Here is a 24,579-nt window from a genome sequence, read left to right as displayed (position 1 = left end):
CGACTCAACTGGCTGGGATCCATGGCGAACGATGAGAGGGTGAAAGAGAAGGATCAGCGGCTGATTTCTCCGGTCAAACGGCAATCTTCATGAACAAATCTGACGCTCCTGAAGGAGAGAGAGAATTGATTTTGAGGGTGAAATGTTAAAGAGGTTTTCACGAGGTCTTTCTGTTGCTCGTTTCTTAGCTCTAAATGATTAAATCTCACAAACAATAATTCTTCACTTTCGCAATTGTACCCCAATCTTTTGTCAAATTCCGTTCAAGTCCCAAATTCATCTTTTTTTGGTCTTTTCTATCCCTTCTTGCTCTCGGAAATTCATTGGGTCTTTACGCTTACGTCCTCCACAGCCACATTCACGACGTATACATAGGTTTTACCCCCGGTTCCTGCCTTCGTGAATTTTCTTCGCAATAAACTCCATACCTCAAATCAAATGCATTTTTAATCTAAAGATATTAATTTGTGCTGAACTTTTACCATCGAAAGCATCATCATGCCTTTAATCCTATATAGTTGTGAAATAACGATAACTCTCGATCGTCAACCACAAATTCATAAAATATCTATATATCCATTTATTCAAGATATTATGCCAATATGTATTTTGCGTAGATTATTTCTTATATTAACAATGAGGAAAATTCCATTTTACTCCTAAAGAGCTCCTTGGTTCGTCGATCCAAAAAAAAAAAAATCGAAAGTAGAATAATTATACTAACGATAATACCACCTTGGTTTTTTTTTTTCTTTTGGTCAGAATAAAAAACACAGATTTTGTAGGACTTAAAGATTTTGTGAAAAGGCTCCTCCGGACTCAAGCCGATGCCCGATCGGGCGACATGTGTCGGATCTGAAAAATCCAAGTTTTACATATCACTTTCGGAATCGAGAAGTAGCAAGACAAACATCAGTCTCATCATCCGATAAGATCTCTTCCAAACAAACTAGATTTAATAAATCGACACGGGACTCGAAACCAGCTTAATGTATCTTAAGACGAAACAAACATGATGAGATCGCTTCCAAACAAACCAGATTTAACAAATCGACACAGGACTCGAAACCAGCTTAATGTATCTTAAGGCGAAACAAACACGCATGCAAATGAACGAGAATACTACTCGCCACCGAATACGAGGTTACTGAGCACACTTGCTATCGCTTCCACGGCCACCGCGATCCCCACCCTTTCCAGGAAGTTTCCACCGAGGTGATGCTGGCGCGGCGGCAGAGTGGCGTTCCCCGTCTGATGGCGCTCTGCAGCTTCAGTAGTCGGGACTGTCACCTCCTCCTGCTCCGGGGGCGCCTCGACGAGGAACCGCTCGCCGAACTCGTAGGAAAATTCGAGAACGACCATGGCCTTCCCCTTGGTCTCCTTCGGGAAGGACGACCTCACTTCGAGGCTCAGCACTTTGGGATTCATGTCGCCGGCGCAGCCATCCGGAAGCAGATCCTTGACGGGCACATCCACCTTGCCGACCACGTAAGTACTCTTGCGGCCAAAGGAGGACCCCTTCTTGAAGCAGAAGAAGGTGTTCAAGAAAGGCTCCTTCTTCTCGATCTTGAACTCGAGGTGGGTGCCGAGAAGCGCGGCCTTTTCCCCGGTGAATTCGAAGCTGTGGTCGAACCAGGGGTTGGTGGTGCTGCCTTTCTTGTGGACGGGGGTGTGCTGCTTGTTGTCGCTTTCGTCCCCGAAGAGGGAGGCGGCGAGGCGGACATTGCTGGCCTTGAGGCCCTTGACCGACTTAATCCTAATGGTTATCACCAGACGCCTGGACGCCATGATCTCTGCGCTTCAGGATGGTTTTGAGAGAGAGACAGAGACAGAGAGGGAGTCTGTAAAGGAGAAACGAGAAATTTGGTCTCTCAGGGACTGAGGGGGTTGTCTCTATATATAGAGAGAGAGGGAGCGAGCGAGCGACATCAGCAATACCCAGCTCCATTAATAGTGTGAGCCCACCTTTTAGAAAAAAGAAATTCTCTCTCTCCTTCGCCTTTTTTCCCCCCGACTAGTTTTGAGTGACGTCACTCTGAACGACACTGGACACTGAGTTCAGACTCGAGTGTCGTTCGCCCTTTTCCCCTTGTCGGGGGAAAAAGGGCGAACGACACTACACTCGGGGGGAAAAAAGGCGAACGACACTCGAGTCTGAACTCAGAGTCGAGTGTCGTTCAGAGTGACGTCACTCAGTCTGAGAGTCTGAGAGTTCAGCCGGGGGGAAAAATGGCGAGAGAATTTCAGAGTCAGAGTACTCTCAGACCACAAAAAAAAAAAAAAAAAAAAAGATCGCGAGAGAAGACTTGCAATAATTAAGTAAAAAAAAAGGGGCCGCAAAATTTGCAGGACGACAATTAGGGAAACCTGTGTCAGGAGATAGGGGCAGCTGGAGAGGAGCTCCCCCCACGAATTATTACCGGAAATAGCCGGTGGTCTCCCGGTGACTCCGACTCGAATTCCTATGCCAGCAGCAATCACTTCTCATCTCGCTCCTTCTTTTTGCGAGGGAATAATGCCTTAATATATCTTACCGCTATTTCACGTAATTGAGACGTCCAGAGACATGATAAGATTCTAATAACCCATTGCTAAATAATTTTTAAAAAGAACTTTCCTAACGTAATCATTTTTTAACCGACCGTGAAAATAACATCATATCGCGAGCCATAAATTCTTAAAAAAAAGAGACTTTAAATTATTTTTTATTATTTTTCGTAGCCCGTGTTGTCATAAGTACATTCAAGGTTGTTAAATGTAATTCTTGTTTAAATTTTATCGATTGCTACATTAATTTCATGGGAACAGTTGCTATTATGTTACTTTACTCTTTTGCATGACCAACAAGAAAAAAAACTTTACTCTTTTGGAAATTTTTTAGTTGGATTTTGTGCAAATCGAAGAGAGAGAGAGAGAGAGAGAGACGTCGGAGTGATAATTAATCGTGTTAATAATAAAGAAATGAGAATGAAGTGTGGTGTCTGAGACGAGATGATGCGTGAGAAGTGAACCACTCCTGCAACTACCCATCTCTCTCTCTCTCTCTCTCTCTCTCTCTCTCTCTCTCTCCATCCATTCACCTCTGACTTCGAATTAGCGAAAACCATGCGATCCTTGTCCTTTGAGGATGTCTATGTCCGTGTCAGGAACCGGTGGAATTCTGCTTTCCGTTCATGATTTTCAATAGGGAAAATTTCTTCGAATAAAAAAAAAATTCAAATAAAAACTCGAAATATCTTTTATTTTAAATAAAAGCAAGAAGTGATCTTTATATCAAATAAGGGCTTGAAGCGATCGTTTTTGTTTCGAATAAGGGCTTGATCTCGCCGGCCAATTAAGGATATTTTCGTTAAAATTTAATTTCAATAAATTTTTGGTTAAATTAAATTTAAAATTAAAAAAAATTAAAAAGGAAATACATGCGGTAGAAAAAAGAAATACAAGTGGAAACGCTGCCCTTACGCCAATGGTCGTCGCCACATCGTCGGTGTAGGCCCTCACCTCTAACAGTGGGGTCATTGGCATCACGACCCCGACGGCCATCGTCGCTACTCCACTCCATTGGCGAGAGGCAGCCCCATCGCCTATGTTTCTTTTATTTTAATTTTTTTTATTTTTAGATAATAGAAAAAGGAAAAAAAAAGAAGAAAAAAAATGAAGGAAGAAAATGCCTAACCAACCGGTGAGTCAAGCCCCTTGTTGAGATCCTTCTTGAGATTGATACGATCACTTCATGTCCTTATTTGAAATATTATCCATTTCAAGCCTTTATTTAAAATAATGAGAGCACTTCATATCTTTATTTGAAATAAAGCCAAAGATGGAATAATTGGCTTTGCCAACATTTAGTTCACGAAGTTCCGATCCAAATCAAGGTGATTTGCGAACATTCTCTCCATTCATTGAGAAAGGGTTTATGGGCCAATATTGGCATCAATATTTGGGTTTTTGGCCAAGCGCAAAAGTTTCTCCATGAGGGACTTTCCTTTCTTTAGGAGACTTCCAAGGTGTCTCCCCTTCTAGGCGAGACAAGCTACCTTTAGCTAAGAGCCTCTTTTCCTTCTGCCCGGCTCCCCAAAAACAACGTTCCACTTGTCCATTTCACGTCCTTATTTGAAAAAAAAATGAGGGTATTTCGTGCCCTTATTTGAAAACTTCCCTTTTTACTATGCAATTTCAAATCGTCAAATTTATGTAGACTCGCTCTATTTTTTATTTATTTATTTGAAGACACCTGGATCATCCCGAATTTGAAAATATTTCAGCTTACAGATCTACACAATTGGATTCTCCCGCTTGCCTCAAAGGAAGATTTTTCGAGAGAAATCCCCAAAGGCTAAAAGTGTCTCAATCGAGTTCGACCAAATCGGGTCGGTTGGATTATGTGTTAGAATATGTCAAACATTTAATCCTACTTACCTGTTAATATGTGGCTTTGGGAAACATGAATCGGCAAAACACTCGCGTTTTATACTAGTACTGGTAACAAATATTCTAATTTTCATGTCTACTCTTAAAAAAATTAATCGTATAACTTTTACCTTTCTTGATTTCCACTTTTGTGGGTGAAAAGAAATTACCAAAAAATTATGATTTTTTTTTTCTGAAAAAAAAAAGATTGAGTGTGAACCTTTTTTTAAGGAAAATTAAAGGTATCTTAAATAGGGTGGTATTATCATTGATTATAGTTATGCTACTTTTGATTTATTTGTCCGCGAACCAAGAAGCTCTTTGGGTATAAAGGAATCTTCCTCGGTGTCGACATAAGAAATAAATGCTACTTCATACATGTCGTGAATGTGGTCGTGGAGGATGTAAAAGTAAGACCCGATGAATTTCCGAGATTAAAGTAGATTAAAGGTACACTTTGGGGGCAAAAATGCAATTTTAGTAATTTTGCAATTATTCCCATCTCCGAACTCACAAAACAGGACTAAAGCATGGGCCCGGAACACATGAGAGTGGCCCAATCCTTTTACTCAGCTTGCAGTTGAGCCCATTATAGATCAAGGCCCAAAGAATGAAAATGGCCCAACCTTTGTGCTAGTTTCTAGAAGCCAAGGCTCGATAGTTATCGACGGTTACACGAAGGCTTTGTACATTTTTTCTTTGGAACCTCAGTACGCGACTCTTTTTCTCGGTTAATCGATCCCGAAAGTTGGAGAATGGAATTGCGGAGCACCGACGATCGCACAACTCTTTTAGGACCTCGGAACGAGAAGTTAAATCGATCAAGTTGGGTATGGGAAAACGTTTATATCTTTCAGTATGATATTGGGCTTCATATCTTGAAATTTGGGCTCATTAAGAAATAGAAGTTAATTTCGATCGGGAGAAATTCGTTTGGTAACGGTTAAAAATTTCCACTTCTGAAACATTATTAACACAAAATATTTTATGAAAAATTGTTATCGGCGGCCGAAAATTTTTTTACTTCATTTACAAAATTTTTAATTTTCTTTAAAAAATAATTTTTATCATTAAAAAATATTATTTATCTTTTATTTCGGCAGCTGGAGATAATGACTCGGGGGCGACCAGTGGTGGCGGCGGTTGGTGGCGGTCGTGGGTGACAATAAAATGAAGTGGGAAATCAAAACCGGACTTGAGGAACAACGCTCCGGGCGGAGAGTCATCTTAATTCCGGAGAGCGGATGGAGAAAACCCGCGTTCCAAACGGGGGGCCCTCAGAGCCTCGGAAGGTACTAGGACTGACCTCGGGCCAAGGAGAGGTAGGGGCAGAAGTGGGATTTCATCTCGGCGGGCCCCCCGAGAAGAGGAGAGAAAGCGCCCTGGAGAAAATGAACTCTCACTCACAATCCCACCCACATAGAGAGAGAGAGAGTGCGTGTGTTTTTCTCCTGCCTTCATTGAAGTCCCGCTTTTAATAAATCATAGTACCTTTTATTAAATGAATTTTTGTTCTAAAAATACTTTTTGAGCAAATATTCATTTCTAAAAGTGTTACCATATACATCCTAAGTTGACCCATGTCAAATTCAACTTTCTATTCTGGACATTGGTGTTAGAGCTAGCAACTTCAGGGATAAGAAACGCTCAATTTTTTGTGCTCTTATTATGGTTAAGTGATCTTTTTCGATTCGTCCAAGTCAAGGATAGTTATAATATCCTAAAGTTTGTTGCGACATTATAAAGTTTTACTTAACTCTTGCACAATTTCATGATGTTCCTCACTAAAGATTTGAGATTGGAGCATAATTGACGTTGAATCTAAAAGATCTACTGTTGAATAAGTACCTTGAGAAGCTACATCCTCTTGATATCGGAACGCGCTGATTCGTGTCGTTGGACCAGTCAAGCACACCATCTTGAGTCATCGTCATATTCCAATCCTGTCGGATTGTTTAGGTCCGTTCGTGTCGATCTACCCATCAAAAGAATTTCTTCCATGTGCATTATTTTTTTTTTTCCAGGTTTCGAAGTTCCACGTGCGTTGGGAGTATGCTTTGTTTTTTTTTTTTTTTGGTAACGTGTATGTTTTGTTTCCTGGTAAGAGAAAATAATTAAACCAATGTTCGTTGGTTGATTAACCATAGTTTCTTAATTAACCACAGTTGGTACTCCATTTGAGATTTAGATCGCCTAATATTGGAATTTTCGTGACATACATAACATTTCGTTGATGCTCGGGTAAATATAGATCCGCCTCCCTCAACTTTCCGGCATCTCGATTCGTTTGTAGAGAGAGGACAGTCGAACTCAAGTGACATTTCAAACTGTTTCTGCACCTAGACTTTTATCGGGATACCGTCATCGTAGTGAAAGCTAAGTGTCCATGTCAAGGTTAGAATTGGAAAAATATAACCTTCGTATGGATGTAAAGTCGATACATGTGGTGTATACCATCTTAAATGCCAAAGGGTTCGGGTGAAGTTGAAATGGAACATTGATAACAAGTCTAAAATCTTGTCCAGTGTTAGTTCTCTTATAACGTTTATTTCAGATTTATGCAGATGCAAAATCCTGTTACATGCCGAAGTGTTTATAACGTGCATCCTTTTAAGAACAATAAGAGATCCGACAAAATCTCTTGCAAACAATCCAGATTTACCAAGTCGACGCAGTAATCAAAACCAACTAAACATACCTTAAAGACGAAACAAGTACGTATGCAAATGAACAAGAATACTCGGTTCACATATCAAAATCAGGTATCGGTAAAATCCCCGCCATCGAATACGAGGTTATTGAACGCACTTGTTATCGTGTTCACGGCGACCGCGATCCCTATCCTCTCCAGGAAGCTCCAGCCGGGGCGGCGCAGTGGCGGTGGGGCTGCGGGCCCGTATCCTGCCGGGGGCCCAAAAAAAAAGGCGGGAGTGGCGTTCCCCGTCCGAGGGCGCTCTGCAGCTGGAGTAGCCGTGACTGTCTCCTCCTCCAGCTCCGGGGGCGCCTCGGCAGGGAACCGCTCGCCGAACTTGTAGGAAAATTCGAGAACGGCCACGGTCTTCAGGGAGGAGGACCTCACTTCGCAGCTTAGCACCTTGGGATTCATGTAGCCGGCGGAGCCATCCGGACGCAGATCCTCGACGGGCACATCAACCTTGCCGACCACATAAGTAGTCTTGCGGCCAAAGAAGGACCCCTTCTTGCAGCAGAAGAAGGGGTTCAAGAAGGGCTCCTTCTTCTCGATCTTGAACTTGAGGTGGGTGTTGAGAGGCGCGGCCTCTCTCACGGTGAATTTGAAGGTGTGGCCCTCCCAGGTGTTAGCGGTGCTGCCTTTCTTGTGGACGGGGGTGCGCTGCTTCTTGTTGCTTTCGTCGCTGGAGAGGGAGGCGGCAAGGCGGACGTTGCGGGCCTTGACGTCCTTGGCTGAGATAACGGTTATCGACAGAGGCAAGGATGCCATCGCCTCTGTGCTTGAGGATGGTTCTTGGGAATGTGAAGGAGTTTTGAGAGAGAGGGAGTGTATGTGTATAGGCAGAAAACGAGAAATGAGAGAGCTAGAGGGCGTGAGGATTGAGTTTGTGTTCAGCCCTTTTATAAGGAAAATTTCGTCGACGAAAGCGATGGAAGCCGTCGACGAAATTTTCCTTATAAAAGGATGACGTCATCAACCATAGCTTTCGTCGACGAAATTTTCCTTATAAAAGGGCTGGTACGATATAAATTCATTTGTTTTTTTTTTATCAATATATCCCATTTTTTTGCCTTTTTGTCGTTTTGTGGAGGTGGGTTTGGTTTCCCGCTATAAATTATACTTCACAATCTTTTCTGATCAACGCAAACCAAGCCAAGCAATTGTGAAACTTTCTCAAACGCAAACTCACAATTCCACTCACAGAAAATCACAAATCTTTCTACCATAGAAATGGCTCCGATCATCGCCTCCGATGCTGCCGCCAATGGCTTCGTGAAATCGAAATGGGATCGCTTGTGTTTATAGATCATTTACCCTTTGTTTTCTTACGTAATTTGAAAATACTCGAAATCTTGACAACTCTTTTGTAAATTATGTTTATGAAGGAAAACGTGTTATTTACTTACGTTCCGCATATATGATTCACGCGTTCGTATCATTTTATGGGTTGTCGCATCATCTCAAAATCGGTTTTTAAAATCAAATCGAAAATAGAGTTATTTAGAAGATAGTTCAACATTTATAGGAAAATTATCAAAATAATCGCATATCTATTGTATTAGTACATCTTAAATATTTCAATTATGACAATTCAGTCATAAACCCTTTACATATTATCCAATTCGATCTTATTGATTAAAAAAGTCTAACATGAGATATCTAATCGGTGCTAACCATCAATCGGAGCTGACGTGATTGTAAAAAAATGTTAAAAATAGTGTCGTTCGTTAACAAAAAAAAACATTTAAAAAAAAACTCCAATAGAAAATGTTGTCATTCTCCCCTTCGGCTCCGATTTGGATTCAATCAATATGGCGAACCCTAAAATCATGAAGAACCTGAATTTCTTTGGGTTATTCTCCCAAATTCGAACACTCCTTTCCATTTCCCTCAAGCCGAGTTCTTCTTCCGTCGCTCTCGGGGTCAAAGTCTAGTCTCCATGCCCGAGCAGAGCCGAGCCGATTAGGTCATGGCTTAGGTGTCCCATGGTCCTTCCGTTGCCAGACAAAGGTGTTCCTTAATCCTACTTTCTGACTCTCGTACCAATTCGTGAACTTTCTGGAAGAGAACAACTCATCACCTCATCTACGAATGCAACGTCTCTCTTCATCACGACCACTCTTGCTTTGGTGCTAGCCAAAAAAAAAAAAAAAAAACCATTGTTCAAACATTGTTCACGAGTCTGACAAAAAAAAAAATTATTCTCAAGTGGCAAGAGAATAATCGGCCAATCGACAAATTCAGGCCTCATTCTAGATCCTTATTTGAAATAAAATCCATTTTGAATCCTTTTTAAAGAAAATAAATTTACTTTAGGATCTTATTCGGGCACTTAGCTTTCACTACGATGGCCGTGCCCCGATTAAGACTAGGTGCAGAAACAGTTTGGAAGTATCACCGGAGTTCCCGTCTTCTCTCAACCAACGAATCGAGATGCCAGAAAATTCAGGTTTTACTTTTTCCGGAACAAAAGGTAGATCTATATTTGCTTGGGCATGAACGAAATTGAATCCTTGGTACTCATGCTGATATGGGTTTAAGCACTCAAATTCTGTCCCCTGTCAAAAATCCCCTGCATTCAGATTGAAAGAAGCTTGAGACATGATGAGATGGTTTCAATTTGTATAAATACACGGGTGGAGTATCAACTACGGTTAATTAACCAACGAATCGCTGGTTTAATTATTTTCTCTTACCAGGAAACAAAACACACATGTTACCAAAAATAAATAAATAAATAAAGCATACTCCTAGTACACGTGGAAATTCGGAAACTGAAAAAAAAAATGAAAAATAATGCACATGGAAGAAATTCTGTTGATAGGTACATTGACACGAACAGGCCTAAACAATCCAACAGGATTGGAATATGGTGATGACTCAAGACGGTGCCCTTGAGAGGTACATCGACACGAATCAATGCTTTCTGATATTAAGAGGATTTAGCTGCTAAATATATCTATCCAACAGTAGATCCTTTAGATTCAACGTCCATTTCTAACTTGACACGGACACTTAGCTTTCACTACGATGGCCGTGCCCCGATTAAGACTAGGTGCAGAAACAGTTTGGAAGTATCACCAGAGTTCTTGTCTTCTCTCTACCAACGAATCGAGATGCCGGAAAATTCAGGTTTTACTTTTTCCGGAACAAAAGGCAGATCTATATTTGCTTGGGCATGAACGAAATTGAATCCTCGGTACTCATGCTGATATGGGTTTAAGCACTCAAATTCTGTCCCCCGTCAAAAATCCCATGCATTCAAATTGAAAAGAAGCTTGAGACATAATGAAATGGTTGCAATTTGTATAAATACACGGGTGGTGGAGTACCAACTACGGTTAATTAACCAACTAACGCTGGTTTAATTATTTTCTCTTACCAGGAAACAAAACACACATTACCAAAAAAATAAAATAAAAGCATACTCCCAGTGCACGTGCAAATGCGGAAACCGAAAAAAAAAAGAAAAAGAAAAATAATGCACATGGAAGAAATTCTTTTGATGGGTACATCGACACGAATGTGCCTAAACAATCCGAAAGATTGGAATATGGTGACTCAAGATGGTGCCCTTGAGAGGTAAATCGACACGAATCAACGCGTTCCGATATCAAGAGGATTTAGCCGCTAAAGGTATCTATCCAGCAATAGATCCTTTAGATTCATCGTCGACTATGCTCAAATCTTGAATCATTTTTTAGGAACATTATAAAATTGTGCAAAAAGTTAAGCAAACTTTACAACGACGTTGTAAAGAACTTCAATGCATTATAGCTATCCTTGAATTGAACGAATTATTCGAAAAAGATTGCAATGGAGATTGAACTCTTGGCCGGAGGGTATTTATACTTAATGAACGCACTTGGTATGCCCCCTACGACCTGAGCATTAATTACTTTTTTCGGAGACAACCGCATTCTCCAAAAAAGCAAGATCGCATTAAAAAATAAAAGAAAATCCAAAAAGGCAGAATGGAAAAAAGCTTGAGACATAATGAAATAGTTCCAATTACTCTAATTCTCATTAAAAATATTGCATGTGGTTGACTGAGAGAGCGACATCTTTTATCGGACAACATCCCCTACAAATTAATCTAGTGAACGGCTTGAAGCTGCTTCATCTTTTCTAGGATCAATGGCTAACTGTGAATTTTGAACACAATGGAAAATGGTTGAACGAGCCGATAGAGCTCGAGAAATCATGCCCTTTTACGGCCCGAGTAGACACACAAGCAACTGCAGTCTTGAAGATGGTCAGAAGTTCATCCTCGATGCCCGGCGTGTGCATAGGCATTCATCCTTTTTCATGGAATTTTCCATTAAATGAACGTTTGGTTGGAGAAAAACTCCACGAAAAAGAGAAATGCTTTTTGAAAAGTCATTTTCTAGGAAAACAGTTAGTTTTGATATGTTTGTTGATATGTGACCAAGAAAACGTTTTTTGGTGTTTGGATCTCATTTGAAAATTGATTTTAATCTCATGATCTCATTTCATGCTAAAAAAAAGTTGAATTTTTAAAATTTATTTTTATTTTTTCCCTATTTTTTTTTTCTTTCTCCATCTACCACAATCGGCCGTCAGCGGCTGTATAAGTTAAAATAATGGAGACTTGCATTTTTAGATCTTTTATCCCCTATTTTTTTCTTTTATGTAATTTGGAAATACTCAAAATCTTGACGACTCATTTGCAAATTATGTTTAAGAAGTAACATGTATTATTTATTCACGTTTTGCATATGTGATTTACGTATTCATATCATTTTATGGGATGTCCCATCATCTCAAAATCAGTTTTTAAAATCAAATCGAAAATAGAATTATCTAGATGATAGTTCAACATGAAAATTACCAAAATAGTCATAGATCTATTGAATTGGCGTATATTAAATATTTCAATTATGATAATTCAGTTCTAAACCTTTTGCATATTTTCAATTCAATCCTATTGACTGGAAAAGTGTGACATGGGATATCTAGTCGGTGCCGACCATCCTACATGACATGGTTGGCGCCGACGTGGTCGCCGAAAAATTAAACTACATCATTTCATCCGTTAAATATAGTGTGGTTCATTTATAAAAGGGGGAAAAAAAAACTCCAACAGAAAATCTCGTCACTCTCCCCTTCATGAACCAAATCCCGGACTACTTGCGGCTCCAATTTGGATTCGATCAATATCACGAACCCTAAAATCATGAAGGACTTGAATTTCTTTCGGTTTGTCTCCCGAATGCGATCACTCCTTTCCATTTCCCTCAAGCGGAGTTCTTCTTTCGTCGCCCGCCCGACCCGAGAAAAAGAGTTGCGTACCGGCGTTGACAACTATCGGGCCTTGGCTTCCGTAAAGTGGCACAAACGTTGGGCCTTGATCAAGAACGGGGTCGATCGCAAAAGATTGGGCCCATTCTCATAAGTTTCAGGCCTATGCTTTAGTCCCGTTCCGTGAGTTCGAAGATGGGAATAATTGCAAAAGACTAAAATAGCACTTTTGCCCCCGAAAAGGACACCTTTGTTCTACATTGCTCTCGGAAATTCGTTGGGTCTTACTTTTACGTCCTCCACAACCACATTCACGACATACCCATCGGTAAATTTTCTTCGCAATAAACTCCATACCTCAAATCAAATGCACTTTTAGTCCAAAGATTTTCATTTGTGCTAATCTTTTATCATCGAGAGCATCATCACGCCCTTGATCCTATATAGCTGTGAAACAACAATAACTCTCGATCATCAACCCCAAATTCACAAAATATCTATATACCAATTTATTCAGGATATTATGCAGATATGTATTTTGTGTAGATTATTTTTTATATCAACAATGAGGAAGATTTTCCTTTTACACCCAATGAGCTCCTTGGTTCGTCGTCCAAAAAAAATAATAATCGAAAGTAGCATAATTATTCTAATGGTAATACCACCTTAGTTGTTTTTTTTTTGTGAAAATAATACCACCTTATTAAAGACACATTAAATTTGCCTTAAGAAAGGTTCACGCACTCAATCATTATCTTATAGTAATTTCTTTTTCACTCACAAAAGTGGAAATCAAGGCATGTAAAAGTTCAAGCATGGACTTGGTTGACATTTTCAGCATTGAGTTACCTAGGCGGAGTTGGTCGCATTTCATCCCTTATTTCCTACACGGGGTAAGCTCATGAAGGCTTAAGGGTATCAAATCTGCTATTTGGCGGGTGGACTTGTGTGGTCACTCTTGGTGGCGAGGATGAGAGGTTTTGTGTTTGTTTGGCATAACGCTCTTTTGGATATTTGAAGTCAATGCAGAGATTTGTTGAGTTTTGACTTTCAAATTGGTACCAATGCACCAGTGCTTCGATTGTATGCATTATATCTCATGAGTTTTTGGATTTTACTTTCATCATTTGCTATTTATGCTTCGATTGTGTATCTTTCGATGTTGTTTCGCAACAGATTTATGCCTGCCAACGCCCACGCACACGCCAGGCATTGAGGATAAACTTCTGACCATCTTCAAGACCGCAATTGCTTGTGTTTCTACTCGGGCATGATTTCTCGGGCGCTATCAGCTCGTTCAATCATTTTCCATGGTGTTCAAAATTCACAGTCGGCCACCGATCCTAGAAGAGATGCAACAGCTTCAAGCCATTCACCGGATTAATTTGTAGGGGATGTTGTCCGATAAAAGATGTCGCTCTCTCAGTCAACCACATGCAACATCTTTAATGAGAATTAGAGTCATTGCAACTATTTCATTATGTCTCAAGCTTTTTTCCATTATGCTTTTTTGGATTTTATTTTATTTTTTAATGCATTCTTGCTTTTTTGGAGAATGTTGTTGTCACTGAAAAAAGTAATTAATGCCCAGGTTGTAGGGGGCATACCGAGTGCATTCATTCAGTATAAATACCCTCCGGCCAAGAGTTCAATCTCCACCGCAATCTTTTTCAGATAATTCGTTCAATTCAAGAATAGCTGTAATGCCTTGAAGTTCTTTACAACGTCGTTGTGAAGTTTGCTTAACTTTTTGCGCAATTTCATAATGTTCCTCACCAATGATTCAAGATTTGAGCATAGTTGACATTGAATGTAAAAGATCTACTGCTGGATAGGTACATTTAGCGACTAAATCCTCTTGATATCGGAACGCATTGATTCGTGTCGATGTACCTCTCAAGGGCACCGTCTTAAGTCTCCATATTCCAATCTGTTGGATTGTTTAAGCACATTCGTGTCGATGTACCCATCAAAAGAATTTCTTCCATGTGCATTATTTTTCATTTTTTTTTTTCAGTTTTCGAATTTTCACGTGCACTAGGACTATGCTTTATTTTTTTGATAACATGTGTGTTTTGTTTCCCGATAAGAGAAAATAATTAAATCGGCGTTCGTTGATTAATTAACCATAGTTGGTACTCCACCCGTGTATTTATACAAATTGCAACCATTTCATTATGTCTCAAGCTTCTTTTCAATTTGAATTTAGGGGATTTTTTATCGGGGACAGAATTGAAGTGCTTAAGCCCATATCAGCATGAGTACCGAGGATTTCATTTCCTCGGTACTCATATCTTGCGAGAGAGTAGGAAAACGATTTGCCAAATCGGGAAAAATTATCAAAAAAGTTATAATCTTATTGCATTTATACCAATTCAATCGTAAATCTTTTAATTAGGCTAATTTAATACTCAATATTTTGATAATTTACCAATTGAGTAATGTTGATTGGAAATCACTGACGTCAACGCCGATCGCCTACTAGCACGATCGATGCTGACGTTTGATGCTAATTTAGAAAATAAAAATTCGATTTTATAACATGTGGAACCCGGGACAACCCTATTGCGGCCGGGCACGGGGCTCCAAAAAAAAACAAGGGATTTTGAACGACTTCACATTGTTCATTACAAACATGACATCCAATCATGGCAAAGAGGCTGGCTTTCTTTCTTTCTTTACGCGATCATATAAAAAAAAAAAAACAATCACATCATTGGTGACGGGCACTGTGACGTCACCTTCTTGGGATCCCATTGGCCAGACGACATTCGACGTTATGGGTTCTGCCAGAACTCCCCCTGCGTGCAGCCTTTTTCTAATGGTTTCGCTGACGGTGGGGGTGACGTCAGCTGCCAGCGACTTGGGAGCCCCATTTCTAGTATCCTTGCCAACGCTTCATCGTGTGATCAAGCAAGGGCACTTGATGAGATTAATTTCCGATGCCACGGCAGTTAGTGGTGCTCCGATATAAAAATGATCGGGAAACGGCGGCGGCACGATGCGTCGCTATATCTCAGAATTTCTTCACGATTCTAGAGGCTCATTCGAAGCGGGAGCGAAAATATATTAGAAATTCGTAAATTTGTATGACGAATTTTCGAATTCGACTCGACTTAATAGCCATTGATTTTAAGCTCGTGACTTTTCAAATAATTAACGAATTGTGATTTTCAAATTGTTGGGTTAGACATATGCCTTAGAAGTATGAACTATAATGACAAAATTGGGATAGGATTAGGAATGATTAAATAATAAAAATAAAATTGTATTTTCAAATGGATTTCTATTTCAAATCTGTTTTTCGAAGTAGAATATAAAATTGTTGTTGTGCACCTCCTGAACATGACGTTTGAGAGAGAGCTCCAATCAAACATCATAGTCATGCAAGAGCAAATGACATTCTCCTAATTCATTCCATTGCGCTAAAACAAAAAAAAAGTGATGCTCATCTTATATAATTCGATTAGATTTTTCACATGAAGCTTGCGGCCACGCATGTCATTATCCCGAGCGATTAATGTTGATCTATCACGGAGTCATGCATTAAAATTGAGTCACGTTTTGGTGGGAAAATTACAATTTTTTTTTTAAATTTATTGAACTTGTGTCAATTCAGTCTTAAACATTTTAATTTGGCCAATTTAGTCAGAAACCTTTTAACAATTTTTTAATCGAATCTTATTGGCCCGAAATTGCTGGCGTATACGTCAATTATCATATGTGGCATGATCGGCGTTGACGTGAACAATATGTTTTTATCTTTTTTAAAATAATTTTTTATCTCATATGCCATAGTTCCGAGGAATTGATTGCTACCATATTGAGCTCATCTACTGCTGTAACCTCAAAAGGAAACATAAGATTTTCTGTCATGGCTACTCGAGCCACCAATTGTCCTCCTTCTTTGTCTCTGATGGTGCAAGCGTTGTTGTCCAAGAGAACTATAAATCCCGACTTCGGTAATGGGCCTACACTCAACAAGTTGTGTGCCAATTGAGGTGCATACAAGACATCCCCGATCAACTTGCTTCTTCCCCGATGTGTCTTGATAAGTATTGTGCCTTTTCCCTCCACCTGAATTTTGTAGTTGTTCCCAAGACTAATCATTCGTTTTTGAGACTCATCCAAGTCTTTGAATAGCTCTTTCACTCCAGTCATATGATTGGAGCAGCCACTGTCCACAAACCAAATGGACCTCCGATTCTACGTTGTCTCCTCATGTGCCATAAACAGATAATACTCTTCTTCCTCCTCTTCTTGTTCCTCGCTATCAGCAAATTCTGCCTGGTTAACCTTTGCCTTGCAATCTTTTCCAAGATGTCCCACTTTGTTACAATTGAAACATCTTCTCATTTCTTGTTGTGCGTTTACGCCTTTACCTCTGCCTCGCGTCCCACTTCTTCCATTTCCTCTCCCCGAGCTTCCCGATCCTCTCCAATTTCCTCCCGAATTGCGCTTAGCTTGGAATGCCCTTTCATCAATTCTCTCTCCAGCTCTGTTGATTCTATCTTCATGAGCAAGAAGAGAACCCATCAAGGCATCAACAGACATGTTTGTTAAGACTTTTGATTCCTCAATTGCTGCCACTACGTGATCAAATCTTGTTGTCAAGCTTCCGAGTATTTTGCAAACAATAGTTTCATCCGAGATCTCTTCTCCATACGATCTCATTTGATTTACCACTGTCATGCCTCTTGAAAAGAAATCTTGAATGGACTCTACACCATTCATCTATAACGTCTCAAAATTTCTCCTCAAGGTTTGCGGTTTCACCGCCTTAACCTTGGTTGTCCCCCGAAACTCATTTTTCAAAGCCTCCCATGCTTCTTTTGCTGTTTCCGCGGCTGAAACTCTAGAGAAGACAGTTTCATGCAACCCCTGTTGGATAAAAAAAAGAGCTTTGGCATCTCTTTTTTTCAACTCCCGCATTCCGCCCTCTTCTTCATTCTACGGCACACCATCTTCCACAATCTCCTATAGGTCTTGAGACCTAAAGAGAGTCTTCATCTTAATACTCCAAAACTCATAGTTTTCACCCTTGAAAATGGGTATCATCGATTGCTGCAAGTTCGATCCACTTGCTGCCATGTTGATTTGCAGTAGAGACCTTCAACCCGGCTCTGATACCAATCTGTTGGATCAATAAGAAGGTCACTTAATACAAATCAACCTCGCTAGACAGAAACTACACGTAAAATAGAGGTGATTATGAAAGTGGAGGACTTTTATTCAGCTCACTTTTTTGAGAATACAAAACAATAATAAATAGAAATCACATAGCGTAAAACCAGCAATAACAAACTAATTTATTGTTGACTAGAACTAGCTAACTGCCTCCTAAAAACAAGGACCTCAACTTTGAATCACTTCTTAACATCCCGGTCCATGTTCTCTTCCTTGCCCGTGTACCACCACAGCTTCGACCTTGCGACACAATAGTGAATGACCTTCACCTTGTCTAGCTCAACGTTCTCGGGGGGGCGCCACAACATCGTGAGCACGAGGTTGTACATATTAGAAATCGGTTTGCAAATGTCCTTGAAGTACATGTTTAAGAAGTCTTGTTCATCAAATGGAGTCGGAGGTGTGATCTCGAGGGTTTCCAGCAAGTCACGGTAAGTGTCGAGGTTCGATCGCTACACAAACATGCCGGTGTTGAAGTAGAGAGACGGCTTCGGACCAATGTGGTCGAGCCATTGGACCTCGTCGGGGCACCGTTGGCAATACCCGATTTTATACCAAGGGGTGTGGCTCCATGTCTTCTCACGTAGCGAGTCCATGATGGTGTAGAAGAAACCGTTCGGGAGGTCGAAGAGGCGATTGATGTTGTCCAAATCGAAGCCATTACCTTCACCAGATATTGTTGTTCAATGTGTTTTGGATCCAGGAACTCGGAAGAGAATGGATAATGAGGCGAGCTCATAGATACAGAGCCTAGCTTCAGTCCGTTATTCAGCTAAATTGTTATGTGGGGCTATAAATGACGGGGCCAAATAGGAGCAAGTTATCTTTTATTGCAATCTCGAATTTGATCTTTATAAATCAAATTCAGTTTGACATTATGAGCAAATAGAAGCACGCAACTCTGATGCCGGAACACCGGTTCGAAAAAAATCATCCCTTCAACTGGGGTCCAATAGGCATGCGAATACAATTCCTCGGTATTGCTTGTTTCTGAAATCATCTAATTGAATGGTTAATATAATCAATCTTTCACGAGCGCATCTTGTGGAAAATGAATACGTTTCCATATCTTTTAGTGAATGGTAAGAAAAATACATAATGACCCCGAGGAGAACATCAATAATTGCAGGTCCGTCTTACCATGCTGCGATAAAAATGTGATAACTAAAGAAGTTGCGAATTCGATAGGATTGACACAAGTGGTATCTACCTTATTTGCGCCGACATACCACAAATGAAGACATTTCTTAAAAATAAAAATAAAAAATAAAGTGCACATATAAATCAAAATTCAATTGATTCTAAATAGGAATCGGCTCCTACATTTCTTGTCTATCGTATAAATTCAACGTTAAAAACGTGTTAAATATAGTATTTGTGAATCTTACGTTAGCCACTAAGTTAACGTCTTCTTTAGAAGAAGTAGATCAAATGGATGCTAATAAGCCGGAAAACAGAGGTTTCTCATTGCGCCGGAATGGACAATAATACTAAGAAATCGGTCAACTACGGACACCAAGGACTATGATACGCCCCATCGGGATCTCCGTAAGGTGTTAATGCAGAAAATGAAGCTATATCATCAATTATTTGATCCGGTCCGTCAATGTTTGCCGAATTCATTAGGATCACATGCTAAAAGGTATAACCCCGCTAATGACACCAATATATCAGAGAAAGAAACTTGGGAAAAATCCAAAAAAGGGCCTCAAGTCTTCAGATTTTCTCAAATAAGGGCCCCAAGTGAACTATGCTTCAAATAAGGGCTCAAAGTGACATAATATGTTTTAATTAAGGGCTCGAAGTGATCATAATGTTTCAAAAAGGGTCCGGCCTTGAAGGGCGTTTTCGTCATTTCACATTTTAATTTTTTTATTCATTTTTTCTCTTTTTCCTGATTTATGTATTATAAAAAAAAAAACATCCACACGCGGGAGGGGCGAAGGCCGGTGGGGTCGCTGGCCCTCGCCAAGGCGCCGGCGACCCCGCCAGGCTTTGCTGCCCCCGCCTACCGCCCTTCGGCGGTGGGGCGGTGGCCACAGGCGGGAGGGCCGCCCCTCCCGCCCGTGAAGGTCCGATTTCCCCCCCCTCTTTTTTTTTTTCTGTGAGAAAACAGATAACAAATAGAATAATAAAAAAGAAAAAAATTAAATAAGTAAAAAGACTAAAATGCCCTTAAATCAGGCCATTTTTTGAAATTTTATAGTCATTTCAAGCCCTTATTTGAAACAGTGTTCACTTGGGGCCCTTATTTGAGAAAATATGAGGACTTCGGGCCCTTTTTTGAAACAATGTTCACTTGAGGCTCTTATTTGAGAAAATCTGAAGACTTCGGGCCCTTTTTTGGATTTTTCCCTAAATGAAGAGAATGTCCCTACAACTTGGGCATTAATTACTTTTCAGATCTGAATTGGACTTTTCTTTTATTTGTTTTGTGCATTCTTGCTTTTTTTTTTTTGGAGAATGCGGAAATTAATGCCCAGGTTGTAGGGGCATTCTCTTCATTTATACTGCATTCTCCAAAAAAAAAAACAAGAATGCACAAAAAATAAAATAAAAGAAAAATCCAAAAAAGCAGAATGTCTTTTGGCTCTTCATACCGAGGGACTTCGTTCAATATAAATACCCTCCAGCCAAGAGTTCAATCTCCATCACAATCTTTTTGGGATAATGCGTTCAATTCGGGGATAGCTATAATACTTTGAAGTTCTTTACACTGTCGTTGTAAAGTTTGGTTAACTTTTTGCGCAATTTCATAATGTTCCTCGGTAATGATTCGAGATTTGAGTATAGTTGACGTTGAATCTAAATGATCTATTGTTGGATAGATACCTTTAGATTTAGCTATCGGAACGCATTGATTCGTGTTGATATACCTCTCAAGGGCATCATCTTGAGTCACCATATTCCAATCTGTCGGATTATTTAGGCACATTTGTGTCGATATACCCATCAAAAGAATTTCTTCCATGTGCGTTATTTTTCATTTTTTTTTTCAGTTTTCGCATTTCCACGTGCACTGGGAGTATGCTTTTTTTTTTTTTTTGGTAACGCGTGTGTTTTGTTTCTTGGTAAGAGAAAATAATCAAACCAACGTTCGTTGGTTAATTAACCATAGTTGGTACTCCACCCGTGTATTTATACAAATTGCAACCATTTCATTAAGTCTCAAGCTTCTTTTCAATCCGAATGGAGGGGATTTTTGACCGGGGACAGAATTTGAGTGCTTAAACCCATATCAGCATGAGTACCGAGGATTCCATTTCGTTCATGCCCAACTAAACATAGATCTACCTTTTGTTCCGAAAATGTAAAACTTGAATTTTCTGGCATCTTGATTCGTTGGTTGAGAGAAGACCGGAACTCTGAGAAAATATTGGGTGGGCTGGGGTCAACACGTCACCGTGCGCCCCGGCCAATCAGGAGAGGCCATGTGGATCCACGTAAGTCAGTGATCCCCACTGCACACAAAAATTGATTTCATTTTCGAATTTAAAACTTTTTCCATTTGCTACAATAAATGGAGCAGACTTTCTCTCTTCAACTTTTCTCTTTCACACGCTCTCTCTCCTTCTACTCTCGTGAATTCAATTTCCTTCCCCCTTCCGTCCTCCTCCGCTCTCTCTTATCCTCGTCTTCTTCTTCTCCATTCAAGGTAACCCAAAGGGAAAAAGAAACGATTTTTGACTCCTCTGTTTCCTGAATCTGTCAATTGCATGAGAGTGTGCGGAAACTGCAGAAAAACTGAAAAAGGTTTTGTCTTTTGATCGGTTTTGAATTGCGAGTGTTCTGGGTTTTCGTGTGTGCCCAGGTTGAAAGGGAAATGGAGTGCTTTGAGGCCGCTCTGAAGACGAGTTTCAGGAGGGAAATGGCCACGAGACCGTTCGTTTCGGATGAGTGTGGCCCGCCCTCAATAGTTTGCAGAATGCCTCGTCGTCCGATGACTTTCTCGTGGACGACCTCCTCGACTTCTCGAACGACGAAGGCTAAGTCCGAGCGCAAGAACAAGAAGGGGAAGAGCGAAACCCAAAAGGAGGAGGAGGAGGAGGAGAAGGAGGAGGAGGAGGAGAAGGAGAAGGAGAAGCAGCGAAATTAGTCTCCTCTGCTTCTTACTCAGCTGAAGAGCAATTTTCAGCCGAAAAAGACGAACTTGGGCCTTTGCTCGCCAGTGAACTCAGCGTTCCGGTAACAATCACAATCCTCTATCGTTGCCCAAAAATGGGTTCTTCATTTATTTACCTTTTTCTTATGCTTGGGTTTTTCTCTGAAGTGGTCAATGGTTGATGAGCCAAAGTTGTAATTTTTTTTTTTGCAGGATGATGATTTGGCCGACCTCGAATGGCTGTCCCCTTTCGTAGACGATTCCTTCACCGAATTCTCCTCTCTGTTTTCTCGCTGGTTCCCGTCGGAGAAGCCTTGGAATCCACAAAATCACCAGAACCGGTCCGAATCGGAAGCTCTGGGTTGGGGGAAGCCTCATTTCGCGACTCCCGCTCATCGTCCTTACAAAGGTTTCAGAGCTCTCACTCCAGCAGGGCACTATGAAGTGAGGGCGTGATGTGCTTTAATTCACGGTGTGGTTCTAACTCGGAGGCTTTCTTATTCAGAGAAACTGGGGATTGTGTGGAGGAACGTTATTTTGTTTTTGGTAAATGATCTTGGCGCAATTCAGTTGGAAGTATTCTCTGTGATGCTATTGCTGATTATTGATGTAATTCTTGACTGCAGAGTGCTTCAGGTTCAGGAGAGGTTTTTTGTTGATGCAATTTTACATAATCATGAACCTCTAAATGTGGTTTCTTTGTTTGTGACTCTTCTGTAAAACTGTGCGCATCAGCCGAAAAGAGCAAAATTGAGCATCCAAGACCAACTTCGGGACAAAACTTTGGCGATCCTGAGGCATAACGGCTGGTTTGTTATTGTCGGCATACGACTTCATGACACTATCGTCTGTTTACAGCAAATCAAGATTAGATGGACAAAGAGAGGTTGGATTCATAGTAAATAAGGTCATTCACCTGAAACAAAAGGAGATCCTTTCTTCAAGTTATTTTGGAACCAGAAACCAGTGCCCAGGCAGGCACACGAAACTGTTTCTGCACCTAGTCTTAATCAGGGCACGGCCATCGTAGTGAAAGCTAAGTGCCCATGTCAAAGTTAGAAATGGAAAATTCATCTATGGCTTAGCTCACCATAAACCAACCCCAATCTTTTCAGTTTTTCAGTGCAGTGAACTTATGTTGCCTTAATTTGCGCAAAATATATCGGAACAATTTCACCTCGAGGATAAACAGAGTCTATGAGAGAGCACGGAGTTTGTCGTGAATTCCGAATAGGAAACCACTGTAGACGACCAAGGTTTAATCCCGCTCTCAGAACAATCCCAAGTGAAAACCAACATTAGAAAATCCAAGTTATAGATGACTTTGTGAATCGAGAAGTAGCAAGACAGCATCAAACTCATCATAATTTAAGCACGACAAGAGATCCGACAAAATCTCTTCAACAATCCAAATCTAACAAATCGACACGGAACTCAAACCAACTTAACATACCTTAAGACAAAACAAATACGCATGCAAATGAACTCATTTGTGAGTGAACAAGAATACTCGGTCCACATATCAATCGAATACGAGGTTATTGAACGCACTTGTTATCGCGTTCGCGGCGACCGCGATCCCCACCCTCCCCAGGAAGCTCCAGCCGGGGTGGCGCTGCAGCGATGGGGCTGCGGGCCCGTATCCTGCCGGGGGCCCAAAAACATAGGCGGGAGTGGCATTCCCCGTCTGAGGGCGCTCTGCAGCTTGAGCAGCCGTGACTGTCTCCTCCTCCAGCTCCGGGGGCGCCTCAATGGGGAACTGCTCGGAGAACTTATAGGAAAATTCGAGAATGGCCATGGTCTTCCCCTTGGTCTTCTTCGGGGAGGAGGACCACACTTCGCAGCTCTGCACATGGGGATTCATGTCGCCGGCGCAGCCATCCAGAAGCACATCCACCTCGCCGACCACGTGAGTAGTCTTGCGGCCAAAGAAGGACCCCTTCTTGAAGCAGAAGAAGGGGTTCAAGAAGGGCTCCTTCTTCTCGATCTTGAACTTGAGGCGGGTGCCGAGAGGTGCGGCCTCTCTCACGGTGAATTTGAAGATGTGGCCCTCCCAGGTGTTAGCGGTGCTGCTTTTCTTGTGGACGGCTGTGCGCTGCTTGTTGTTGCTTTCGTCGCTGGAGAGGGAGGCGGCGAGGCAGACGTTGCGGGCCTTGACGTCCGTGGCTGAGATCAGGGTTATGTCGAAGGATGCCATCGCCTCTGTGCTTGAGGATGGTTCTTGGGAATGTGAAGGAGTTTTGAGAGAGAGGGAGATTTTGTGTATAGGCAGGGAACTGTGTGCTGCCCTTTTATAGGGAAAATTTCGTCGACGAAAGCAGGTTCGGTCTTGTAGAAATGGGACGACCGAGATAACGACGGGACATTCGAAGAATGTCTTCGAATGTCCCGTCGTTATCTCGGTCGTCCCATTTCTACAAGACCGAACCTGCTTTCGTCGACGAAATTTTCCCTATAAAAGGGCAGCAGGGAAACCGTCGTTATCTCGGTCGTCCCTGCCTATACACAAAATCTCCCTCTCTCTCAAAACTCCTTCACATTCCCACGAAATCGAGATGCTAGAAAATTCAGGTTTTACTTTTTCCGGAACAAAAGGCAGATCTATATTTGCTTGGGCATGAACGAAATGGAATCCTCGGTACTCATGCTGATATGAAAAGAAGCTTGAGACGTAATGAAATGGTTGCAATTTGTATAAATACACGGGTAGAGTACCAACTATGGTTAATTAACCAACGAATCGCTGGTTTAATTATTTTCTCTTACCAGGAAATAAAACACACACGTTACAAAAAAAAAATAAAGCATACTCCCAGTGCACGTGGAAATTCGGAAACTGAAAAAAAAATTAAAAATAATGCACATGGAAGAAATTCTTTTGACGGGTAGATCGACATGAACGAGCCTAAACAATCCAATGGGATTG

At 41.0% G+C, this 24,579-nt stretch overlaps 1 long non-coding RNA gene and 1 pseudogene across 1 annotated transcript; both read left to right on the top strand.

Moving 5' to 3' along the window:
* Positions 1-4,010: 4,010 nt before the first annotated feature.
* LOC125315648 lies at positions 4,011-19,117 on the top strand. The gene is made up of 3 exons (XR_007198925.1): positions 4,011-4,094; positions 13,162-13,165; positions 19,105-19,117. It is a non-coding gene; the product is annotated as an uncharacterized LOC125315648 (long non-coding RNA).
* Positions 19,118-21,174: 2,057 nt separating this feature from the next.
* Positions 21,175-22,109, top strand: LOC125315503 (annotated as a pseudogene).
* The last annotated feature ends 2,470 nt before the right edge of the window (positions 22,110-24,579 follow it).

The sequence above is a fragment of the Rhodamnia argentea genome, chromosome 6, assembly GCF_020921035.1.
Source record: "Rhodamnia argentea isolate NSW1041297 chromosome 6, ASM2092103v1, whole genome shotgun sequence".
Taxonomy (NCBI): domain Eukaryota; kingdom Viridiplantae; phylum Streptophyta; class Magnoliopsida; order Myrtales; family Myrtaceae; genus Rhodamnia; species Rhodamnia argentea.
This window is presented reverse-complemented; position numbering and strand designations above follow the sequence as displayed.